Source organism: Rattus rattus, chromosome 6 (assembly GCF_011064425.1).
Source record: "Rattus rattus isolate New Zealand chromosome 6, Rrattus_CSIRO_v1, whole genome shotgun sequence".
Classification (NCBI taxonomy): Eukaryota; Metazoa; Chordata; class Mammalia; order Rodentia; family Muridae; genus Rattus; species Rattus rattus.
The window spans coordinates 87,048,485-87,059,705 of record NC_046159.1 but is presented as its reverse complement, the minus strand read 5'-3'; positions in this window follow the sequence as shown (position 1 = coordinate 87,059,705).

Sequence of the window (11,221 nt, the reverse complement as noted above, 5' to 3'; positions counted from 1 at the left end):
AGTTGATGAATATAGTCAACATTACCTATTTCTAACCCCAGGGTATTTTTGTCCAATATCACAATCATGATCAAAATGAAAAAGATGGATTTAGCATTCAGACATTTTGTCTACACAATTGCATATATTCATATGTCTAGAAATACAAATTGAGTAAACTCGGTGTCCCTCAAGATTGATAACGTTCAGCAGACAGAGCTTTAATGTCGCAAGAGGGTCTGAAGCATTCTGGTTCCTGACTATAACTCCCAAGGAGAATTACATTTAGGCTTAGAGAAAATTAAATTCACTGGGCAGGGCAGAAGAGACTATCAGACAGCATCCCATTGTGTTAATCCTGCTTCTGCCCTACCGTGTGGAAAATCAGGGCAGCCTGCTGCCTTTAAATGGCTTGGAAAACCAGAACGAAGATAAACAGTTGCATCTTATAAACATTACTGACATCCTATTATAGGAAAGGTTCCCGGAATAACGGAGAGAGACGCTAAAGCCGTGACATGCCATCACTGCCCCGCAGGCGCTTTCAGCTGACTGAGAGAGCCAGGTAGGAAGACAATGGCAAAGCATTGCAGGGTTTATTAAAACACTGAACTGATGGTGACTGTGCAGAGAGGTCAAGTGACAGCTCCCGAGTAAGGGACTTCAATCACTGTTCTGGCAATCCTAGGTGTCCTGGCTCACAGCAAGGCTTGGGGACTTGCAGCCAGAGCATCACCCACCAGCTTGTGAAGAATGCAGGCCCTTACCTACACTAGGAAGCCCTGAATCAGCAGCTGTGGGGAGGGGAGCCTAGAAATCAATAGTAACAGCTCCTCGGGTCTTTGTTTATAGAGAGGAAGCCATGAAAAACAAGCCAGTAACCAGCATTCCTCCACGGTTTCTGCTTTAGTTCCTGCCTCTACATTCCTGCCTGAGTTCCATCGCTCAGAGATGTTGAAGTATAAACCAAATACTACCCCCTGAAATTGCTTCTGGTCATGGTGTTTTACCATAGCCACAGAAACCAAACTAAGACAAAAGTTGGTACCAGGATGATGGACTATTGCTGTTACAGCCTGTGCATATAATTTGTGGGATCTTAGAGCTTTGGACTGGAAAAGCCCCTGAGTGCTCAGCGATTAATGAGCTGCTGTGAGAACTTGGAGTGTAAAGCTGAGAGCCGTGCAGACAATGGATATCTGCTCTGTAAAGTTTCAGAGGGAAGCAAAAAACTCTATGGTGGCTGCTTATTCGAGAGTATAAATTAAGAATACTTAGTTAAGAAAACCTTTGCATTATTAAGAGACTCAATACTGGTTTCCTAGAGATGAAAAATGAGCTTTGATTGACAAGGGACCAGCATCATTGAGGTGAGATCTTCTGTGAAGTATTTCCTCAGTGTCAGCACATGAAGACTTTGTTCCAGAGTGGGCCAAGGCTGTATCTCAAGCTGGAAGTTGAACTTGGTAATGTGAAAGAGTCTCACTTATGGTGCTGGTTTTGGTGTCTTTAAAGCTGCAGTGTTAAAGGGAAAAGAGAAAGGGAATCCCATATTCAGTTCCAGTAGAGGTCAGCCTCAGTTGAAGTGGATACTACTGAAAATTGGAGGTGCCAGGAATATGTGACAAAGACACCAGGAAGTGTAGAATCGAGATGAGCTGAGCCTAAAAGACCAGATGTACTACAGATGTCAGAGACAGAAAACGGCACTGCTTTTTGGAGTCCAGAAGATTTTGAATGAGTCACAAGCATTGGTCACTGAGTTATTTCCAGTTTTGGGACTTCGGTTTTACTCTTAGTTTGGGTTTTATTGCTGTGAAGTGACAACATGACCTTAGCAACTCTTATAAAGGACAACATTTAATTGGGGCTGGCTTACAGTTTCAGAGGCTTAGTCCATGATCATCATAGTGGGAAGCATGGCAACATCCAGGTAGCTATGGTGCTGGAGAAGTAGCTAAGAGTTCTCTATCTTGATCTGAAGGCAACAAGGAGGGGACTGGATTCCATACTGGATGAAGCCTGAGCATAGGAGACCTGAAAACCACCTCTACAACTGCGGACTTCCTCTAATAAGGTCACACCTACTCTAAAAACCCCACACTCCCTTCAAACACATGAATCTATGGGTGCTAAACGAATTCTAACCACCACACTCTGTTCTGATTATCGATAGTGTATTGGTTCTTTTCTCTTGGAGTAAGAAAATATTCAACCTAGTTTTTGTTTGTTTGTTATATTTTCACTTTACAAGTGCCCGTAGTTAAAAGACTTTGGACTTTTAAAGGCTTTTAAAGTGTTGGAATATTTAAATACTATGGGACCTCAAAGTTATAGTACAGTCTACCATTGTCCCAACAGCTGAGCTTGGTGGAAAATGAGGGACTCGCTTTACCCTCAGGGCTTCTCCTTCTCTGATCTTTTTTTTTTTAAGATTTATTTATTTCATGTATGTAAGTACACTGTCCCTGACTTCAAACACACCAGAAGAGGGCATCAGATCCCATTACAGATGGTTCTGAGTCACCATGTGGTTGCTGGGAATTGAACTCAGGACCTCTGGAAGAGCAGCCAGTGCTCTTGACCGCTAAGCCATCTCTCCAGTCCTCCTGCTCTGATCTTGTCTGAAGCCTGAAACTCTCACCCTCTGCCTGTGCGATGCCAGGTAGCCTGGGTGAGATTATAGGGTCAGCCTGCATTCTCCTGAGAAGAACCTGTCCAGCAAGCACCTGGAATTCCCAGAATACTTCTCTGTTCAAATAAGTACCTCAACTGTAACCAATCATACATACCCATCCTAGAAATCCCTATCCATTTCCCCCCAAACTGTATTGCCCTTGGTTCACCCCAGTGAGGTTGAGCTGCCTCTCTGAAGCTGACCCCTGTAGTCATTGCTGTTGTACTTACGGGCGGACCAAACGCTGTTCTTTGACTCTGCTCCCTTTTGTCCTCGTGGGCTGGTGGCTAACAGCCCTGGAGGAGAAGGGAGGAGCACATAGTATGTCTCATATTGTGCTATTGCTCTTAGCATGATCCCTTGGGCATAAAGAAAAAGAAAAGATCATGGTTTTGCGTGCCAAGTTGACAAGAGGTTAATTGTGTTGGTTAGTTTGTTTTTTGTTTTTTGTTTTTTTTATCAGCTTGACACAAATTCTGGTCGTCTGGGTAAAGGAATCCTTAGGTAGTAAAATGCCTCCTACTTGTGGACAAGTCTGTGGGGCTTTGTTTTTCTTAATGATGGATGTGAGAATACACGGTCCAGTTCCATGAGTCAGTGCCATTTCTGGGCAGATGGTCTGAGGTTGTATAAGGAAGCAGACTGAGTGAGCGAGAGAGCAGTGGGCCTCCTCCTTCTCTGCTTTACTTCCTGATTCCAGGCTTCCCTTAGTGATAGTCTATAATGTGCTTTCCCTCCACAAATTGGATTTGGTCATGCTGTTTCTGTCTCAGCAACAGAAACCAAACAGGGCCATGCATGTAGATAGGAATATGTATGTATGTATGTATGTATGTATGCATGCATATATGATATATGTACCATGTGTGTACTAGGTGGAGAAATTTATTCTAAGTTATTGGAGATTATGGGTTAAGAAAGTCTGTTGGAGATCCAGGTAAGATGAATGTTTGGCTCCAAGCTGAAGGTCAGCAAACTTTGGCTTCCGGAAGCATTAAGTCTTTCTGTTCAGATCTGCAGGCAGAAGAGAACTTGATGACAACCAGCTGAAGGTGGTAGGAAGAATTTTCTCCCACTCCCAAAGGGAGGACAGCATTTTTCTTCTGTTCAACCTGACTATAAGGGACTCACCACGTTAGAGAGGGGCATCTGCCTAACCCAGTCTGTTGACTTAAATGTTAGTCTCATCTGGAAACTGTCCCAGTGAAACACAGAGAATTATACTTAACCAAGGCTGTGCTTACCCAGGGCCCTGTCCAGTTGACATAAATTAACTATAGGGTGTGAGTGTTGTGTAACAAAATGCTTCCTGGGGAGGCACAGCACATGCATCTATTCACCCCAGATACAAAAGAGGGAACATACAAAGTTCAACTCAGTGAGCCAATGAATTTATTGGTGTTCCTTACAGGAGTATAGGTGAGACATTACTTACAGCTGCAGAAATGACTGAAAAAAAAATAGCTGTGTTACCAGGGTCTGCTTCAGCATGGGTCAGAGCTCTCAAAAGATGGGAAAACTGGAGTACATTACTCAACCTACAGGCAGCTCAGTTGGAGAGTGTCCTTTCCAAGTGACTGCTCTAAAACTTCCAGGCAACTTGGCTTTTCTCTGCTTTGCTGTTTGGATTAGTGGAATCTTCTTTGTAGCTTGACTTTTCTGACTGAGTCTTCTTTGCATCTTAGCTCAGTTAACTAAGAGGAACTTAGCTTTTATTGTTTACTCTGGCAGGGAGGAGCCCAGTGGATCTGGTCAGTTTCAGGAACTTCCTGAAGCTGTTTTGAGTTGTTTACTTTCCTACTTCAACAGCTTCCCAGGCAGGGTAGAATGTTCCAATCTTGAAGGAAACTGCTATACAACATGGAGTTACCTACTATAAACATTCTGGTTTGCATAACTTTCACCCTTTCCATTTTATTCCCGGGAATTGCAGTTCACACAGAGGCAGCTAAAATCTTACAAGTCATAAGTCAGCAAACATACTTTTCATCAAAGCTTCCTCTGCACAACTGGATGTCTGGGGTGGGCTGGCTCAGCTGTGATACCATCTCTTTCCATTCAAAGTTTTCATTTTCATATATTCAGAACACATCAGACGTTGAAGGTGTTTTTCCCCAAAGCAATTTTTCTAGCTGTGGTGTGAAGTATTCCTCTGGAATAAACATTACCCTTCAACCCCATCTGAGTTGAAAATCCCATTTCTAATCTTCTTTCTGATTGAAAAATGATAGAGTGGATTTTTCTGGGAACATCTGCCTGGATGACAGCTGCCTGCCCCGAGGGAGTGGCCCTAAAGTAAGTGCATATTGTCTATGCTTATTACCCAGACATACATTTTAAAAATCACAGCATCGACTAAAGCCCGGGGAAGAATTGCCACTCCGTTGATTGGAAAATTTGTGTTCTAATATTGCATTCTATTTTTCTACTCCATGTCTGTGAGTACAGTCATACAAAAAGCATTGACAAGAATGCGACACCTTGTCTTTTCTTTCAGATCAGAGGTAGATAGACGTGGCCAAATTGCCATTTGCAGCCAGTTCCTTTCCAAATATAATTTGTTTCCTAAGTCCTCCAGTCCTGCCAGCAGTCCTTACAGCCATAGCAGTGAGCTGGGAGCTCTAGCTTTGCTTTTTAATGTTCATCTGTGTGGCTCTCCTGTAGCTCCTGCCTTGGTTATTCCCAGATGTGGTCTCATAAGGCATTGGATGATTCTGATAAATCCTCAGCAGTGCAAACCATAAGCTGACGACCCTAACAAGATGGTAATCACCCGATACCCTTGGATCTTCTTAGAAACGCAGGGTGGGACCTGCCCAGACTTGCTGGATGGAAGTCTGTTCAAAACCCTTAACTCTTCAGGAAGGCAAAGGCTTACATGACCCTCTCCTATGTGTTGATCCTCTACCCAGAATTAAATTCAGCTGTGTGAATGGGAAGTGGGGATGTTTAAGTAAAAATATCTCATTTTTCCAATGCCTGAGTCCTGCTCATACCAAGCAACTAAATCATACCAAGGGCCCATGGTACTTTGCAGACTAGGAAGGAAAGCTCCAGTAATGGGGTTCGGGTGCCCACAAGGTGGGTGGCAGGGCTCCTGACTAGCGAGCACCCCTTGGATCTTTGAAATGCCTTCATTTTTGTAAGTAGCGTCTTTATTTCCCTGATGTCATGTCTGTCCCGACTGAGCCCTGTAGTGTAGAGCATACATTTTTAGCTCTCAGGAATCCTTGCCTGCCCCTAAGGCTAGCATTTTAGACAACACAAAATAAAAGTATTGTCCTAGGTTCAGATAAAAAAGGAATAAATATTTAAAGTACATCACTGTGTTCACCCCAGTAAAGGCTCAAACAGGAAAATATTTACTCAAGAGCAGAAACTTCAAACAAACTGGAAGGTAAGTTTCCTCTGTGTGTTCTGCAGAGGCAGCCAACGCTGTCTTAAATTGGATAAATGTGACCTTCAGAAATTATTTATATTGTCTCCCCTTTCTATGTTTTTTTGACCAAGACAAAAAGGGAAGGTGTTATACTCCTATGGTTGGAGTGGTTGTGCATTTTGATTAAGACATTATGAGCATTCTGGCCTCAGCTTTCCTATTGGAAAATGTAGACAGTAAGTCTTAATTTAGGATCGTCACAAGTGTGTGATAATGTGCTGGCATTCTGAGCAGGCCCCTGATGTACAGTGAAGAATGAGTGGGGTTTTGTATTACTGGTGTTTAGGAACTAAGATATTCCTAGTGGAGGATCGGTGGGTAAGCACCCTAGTTGTTTAGTGGGGTGCTAGGGAGTCTGGGGAGAGAACCTGTGCTTTCAGTTTTCTTCTCATCACTCTTGGAGATTCTTATTCACTGTCCTTCCCAGCAGCTCCTGTTCTCTGCCCAGGAGCCGCAGTCACAGAGCACCTGCTGCACCAGTGCCATTGAGTACTGAGATGCGTGTCAGTCATGGGCCCATTTGCATAAAGATGAGGCAGATTGCCGTCTCCCGTTGACAATAAGGAGACTGCGAATTGGAAAGGTTAAGTCCCTGTCCAAGGTTATCAGACGACACATAGCTCAATTAGGATCTGAACTCCGCTTTATCTCCAAATCCCAGGCCTGGATTATAGGTTTTACTACTCCCCTGCATGGGTGACACAGTTAACGTGGATGAAAATTACTTTTGCCACAAACCACAATCCTCCCACGCTCTTCTGAGAGAGTGAGTGAAGGCCCAGCACACTTGCCTTAAGGCACAAGCAAGGCCAGAACTCCCCAGCAGGCCTCTGTGCATCAGATAGAGAGCTCTTGTTTTGTTCAGCCACCATGTTCTCTGTAAACTAGGATTCAGAGCCAATCGTTTGGTTTTGAAGATCAGGAAACCGAACCTAAGGAAGTTGCTCAAATGACAAACTAACACAGGTCTGTGGGACTCCCGGGATATGTATCAAGCCTCTCTAGAATCACTTGCTCATGCATCGTTTTCAAATGGCTGAGATGTGTTCTTGGCATCGGTAGATGGGCTCAGGTCCTGGCTGCTGGCTCGTCTCCAGTGTGTATTCACTTCCCTAGAAAACGATTGTTCCTTTGTTGAATCTATTGCTATCATGGGAAAAGAAATGAAAATATTGATTCTGATTTTCTGTGGGTGAGGGCCAGGAGCGCTCATAGGACAGTCATCACTTATTGATGAGACGCGTCCTGAGGACTGCGCCACTGTGGCTGAGGGAACATCACGGCTTGTGCTCTTGTACTTGCTCAAACCAGGTGGGGAGGTCAGTCCCTGCCAGTGTCTCTTCCTTACATCAAGAGACCTGAGGATCCCGAGGCTGCTGGCTGAATACAGGAGCACATCATTTAACATTAAACTTTCTGTTTTAATGCAATACTCCTGAAGCCATGTTAAAACTTGCAATACAGCAAATGCACTCTGGTCAGTATCAGGAGCACTGGGCATAATTGCATGTGCTGTATCTCTATCTCTCTGGTGGACTTTCCCCAGTAACATCATTGCGAAAGGCATCCGGTTGTATTGATTTCTCATGACAATGGCCATCATGATAGTGTGTGGGATGGCCCCATTATAGTCCCTATGAAATCTCTACATGTATGTAGCCTGTTACCAATAGAAAGATCACTATGGGACACATGTGTGTATCAGCATACTATTTAATTACTTGATTCCCTAGGCCAATAAGCTCAAACTGTGGCTGAGAAAATGTCCATTACCTAGAAATGACACTTGATGTTAGAGGTTTTGTCAAACAATAAAATAGCCAACTTGTCAGCCGAAAAGACATTTGTCACTGACATGGATAACACCTGTGATTTCCAATAGAGCAGTTCACTCTGTAGTTTAAACAGGTTCCGGTTGATGGATGAGGATTCCAGAGAGTAGTGGCTGGTCTTGTACTGTGGGGTCCCAAGGCAAGGATATGGTTTTCCTCATGTCTTTATTCCACGGGTCTGGTGCACACTGCTACACACAGTGAGTGCTTGATACACTTTGTGAAAGGATTACAGAATGCATGAAGAGATGAGCAGGTAGCAGAGAAGAGACGCCATCCTAAGACACAAAAAACCAAACTCAGTCTGCCGCAGGCTTGGAGTTTTCTTTATTTGTTTGTATCTTAGATTTCTCTGAGGACAATGAGGGCAGAAAGAGTTTTGTAACGTTAAATGCTAGGAAACAAAGCTGCGATGTGCCACGTGCCAATGAAGTCCGCCCCTCGTTAGAGTGTAGCTAATGAATACATGTGTGTTCATGCGTGTGGTGTGTGTGTGTGTGTGTGTGTGTGTGTGTGTGTGTCTGTGTGTGTGTGTGTGTGTTACTCTCTGCCCTGCAAAGCGGCCATACAGGATGCTGGAGGCACCCCACAGCTCAGCGCCAAGTTCCGGGAACGTGTACCTGCAGCCCGAGGATCTCCACTAGGGGTCTCCAGCAGCTGGCGATTTACAGTGGCAGTCGGGCTTGCAGGCGGCCTCTCTTTGTCTGCGCCCCAGGTGTGGACTCCCCTTTGTTCCCTGGTTGGGCAGCTACCTTCTCTGGAAGCCAGCTGGGTGCTCGCTGTGTCTTTTAAGGCCACCGCGGGCTATCAGCATCTGCCTCTAGTTTACCTCGTGCTATCAGAGAAGAGCCGGTGCTTTCCAGCAGGGTTAGGCATCTTGTATAGGAAACAGGGCTTGAACTACAAAGGGAACTAGGACTCCCAGCAATGATATTGATGATGAGGAATTGACAGCAAAGGGGCCACTTTTCAGGCCAGAGTAATTTGCCATAAAATATTTAAAGCTGCTTGACAAACAGCCCCACCACTCTCCCGTGAACACAGACCACTGGATTAATCTTGCAAGTCAGGAATATTTCATTCTGTGTTTAGCACAGAGAAAGGAAATGACCTTCTCAGAGAAATGCCCCAAAGGAGTGCTGAGGGCAGCCCTGCACACCCACTACATCCACTCTGTGGTGTGTTCTGCCTGCCTTCAAGCTTCAAAGGAACGCTAAAATAAAACAACAGATTATATTAATGTAAGGGTACCCTGAAAGCAGTAAATATTAGGAGTTACAAGAGTCCCGGCTGATGGAGAGGCAGGGCACTGACTGTAAACATGTTGCTCTTTTGCTTTTGCCGTTTCAGTTAATCTTGTTCAAGGCTAGAGTGTTCTCACACACCTGTCCACTGACTGCCCTTTGTGCCCCAGAGGTGTTGTTCATCACTCGGTGATCACAGCCCCTGGAGAGAAAAGCCATTCAATTCTTTGCTCATGTATTCAGAAGAGATCTCTTGATGACCTACTGTGTGCAAGGCATGTTAAATTACACAAAGGCTTGACAAATAACATTGGCCCATTCTCCGCCCATTCTCCGCCCATTCCCCGCCTTTTCCCCGCCCATTCCCCTCCCCCTCCGAGAAACTTTTAGTGATGAAGGTGAGAAAACTGTCACCACACCCAGCAATGCCATTAAGACAAGACCGAACTGAGATCTGTTGGTAGAGAGTGAAAGCATTCCATGGTAGAGCTGGCAGGGAAATGAGGAGATTCTCTGGACAAAGTGCCTTCTGGTGGACTTTGGCCACAGCTCACTGGTCAACGGGAAGGACCTGGACAGAAACTGGTGTTGACAGCTCCTAGGTACACAGGGCACAAAGGGAAAAGATCACAGCTGAGGAGGAGTCAGCAGGAAGTACAGTTAGAAAGGGGAATCGCAGAAAGGAAGGTTTTGAAGGTAGAGAGCCCTGTTCAGTTGCTCAGGTTTGACATCTCCAGTGACCTAGGCTGCAGGGCAACTTGCTTCATGAATTTCTGATTTGGTGATGAAATCGATGTTAATTATTGCTAGGGGCTGGTAAGATGGCTCAGTGAGTAAGGATATTTGTCCTTAAGTCTGAGGACTTGGGTCTGAGTTCAATTTCTGAATCCATAGAGTAGAAGGAGGATACTTGACTCCTGTAAGTTGTCCTCATGTGCAAGCATGGGTGTGGATACACAGGCAAACACACACACATACATGCACACACACACACATGCACAAACACATGCACAAACACATGGCACACACAGACACACATACATGCATACACACACATGTATACACATATAAACATATAAACAATATGCCCTTACATACAAACACGTAGACATATATGGTGCAAACACATAAACATGTGTAAATGCACATACATGAATACACACCAAATAAATGTGAAAATAGAAAAGAAAGTAGATGAATGCTAAGTTAAAGCAAAATGGCAACTTTAAATTCTATGTCAGAGCACATTATTGATAAACTCTCCTTTTTCCCTCGATCCTTTATCATTTGGAGGAAGCTGGACGCAGTATTTAAGAAAATTGTACTGGATCATGTTAGACTCCTACCAATAGCACCTATACAGAATTGTGTGGTGCCGTTGAGAAGTGAATTAAATGCACAAATGAAGGTTTTATCATTTCACTTGGGGAAGCATGTCGGGAGGCCTGCCACCAGGGGCTCCTGCACCTACTGACAAAGAGACTTAGCACTTCACCTCAGGTCCTGCTTGTTAATTTACAGTCTGAAATATCTGATCGGGAGACCCAAGCCCCTCGGTCTTTGAACCCGAGAAAGTGGATCTGGACTACGAGTGGCTATGTTTTCCCTGACGATTAACGTTCAGCTGTCCCAATGAGACATCAGCTTTCCGATATCAGTCCAGAAACTGGTGTTTTAGGTTTGTTCTTCAAAACGACAGACTCCGGGCCTCCATCTACCTCTGATCACAAGCTGGGCCTCACGGAAGCTCTCTCTTCTACTTTCAGATTGCATTGTTTTTACCTGGTGGTGGTGTCTTCACAGTGAGAACCTGTCCATCCCTTCATCTATCTGGAGTAATGAAGATTATTACTGGGCCATACTTTGTTTTTAAAAATATTTATTATTTTACCTATATGTTTTGCCTGCATGTTTGCATGTTGTTTTAGCTTGGGTTACACTGCTGTGAAAAGACACCAGAATCAAGGCAACTCTTATAAAGGAAAACATTTAATTGGGGCTGGTGTATAGTTTCAGAGGTTTAATCCACCGTTTTTGTCATGGTAGGAAA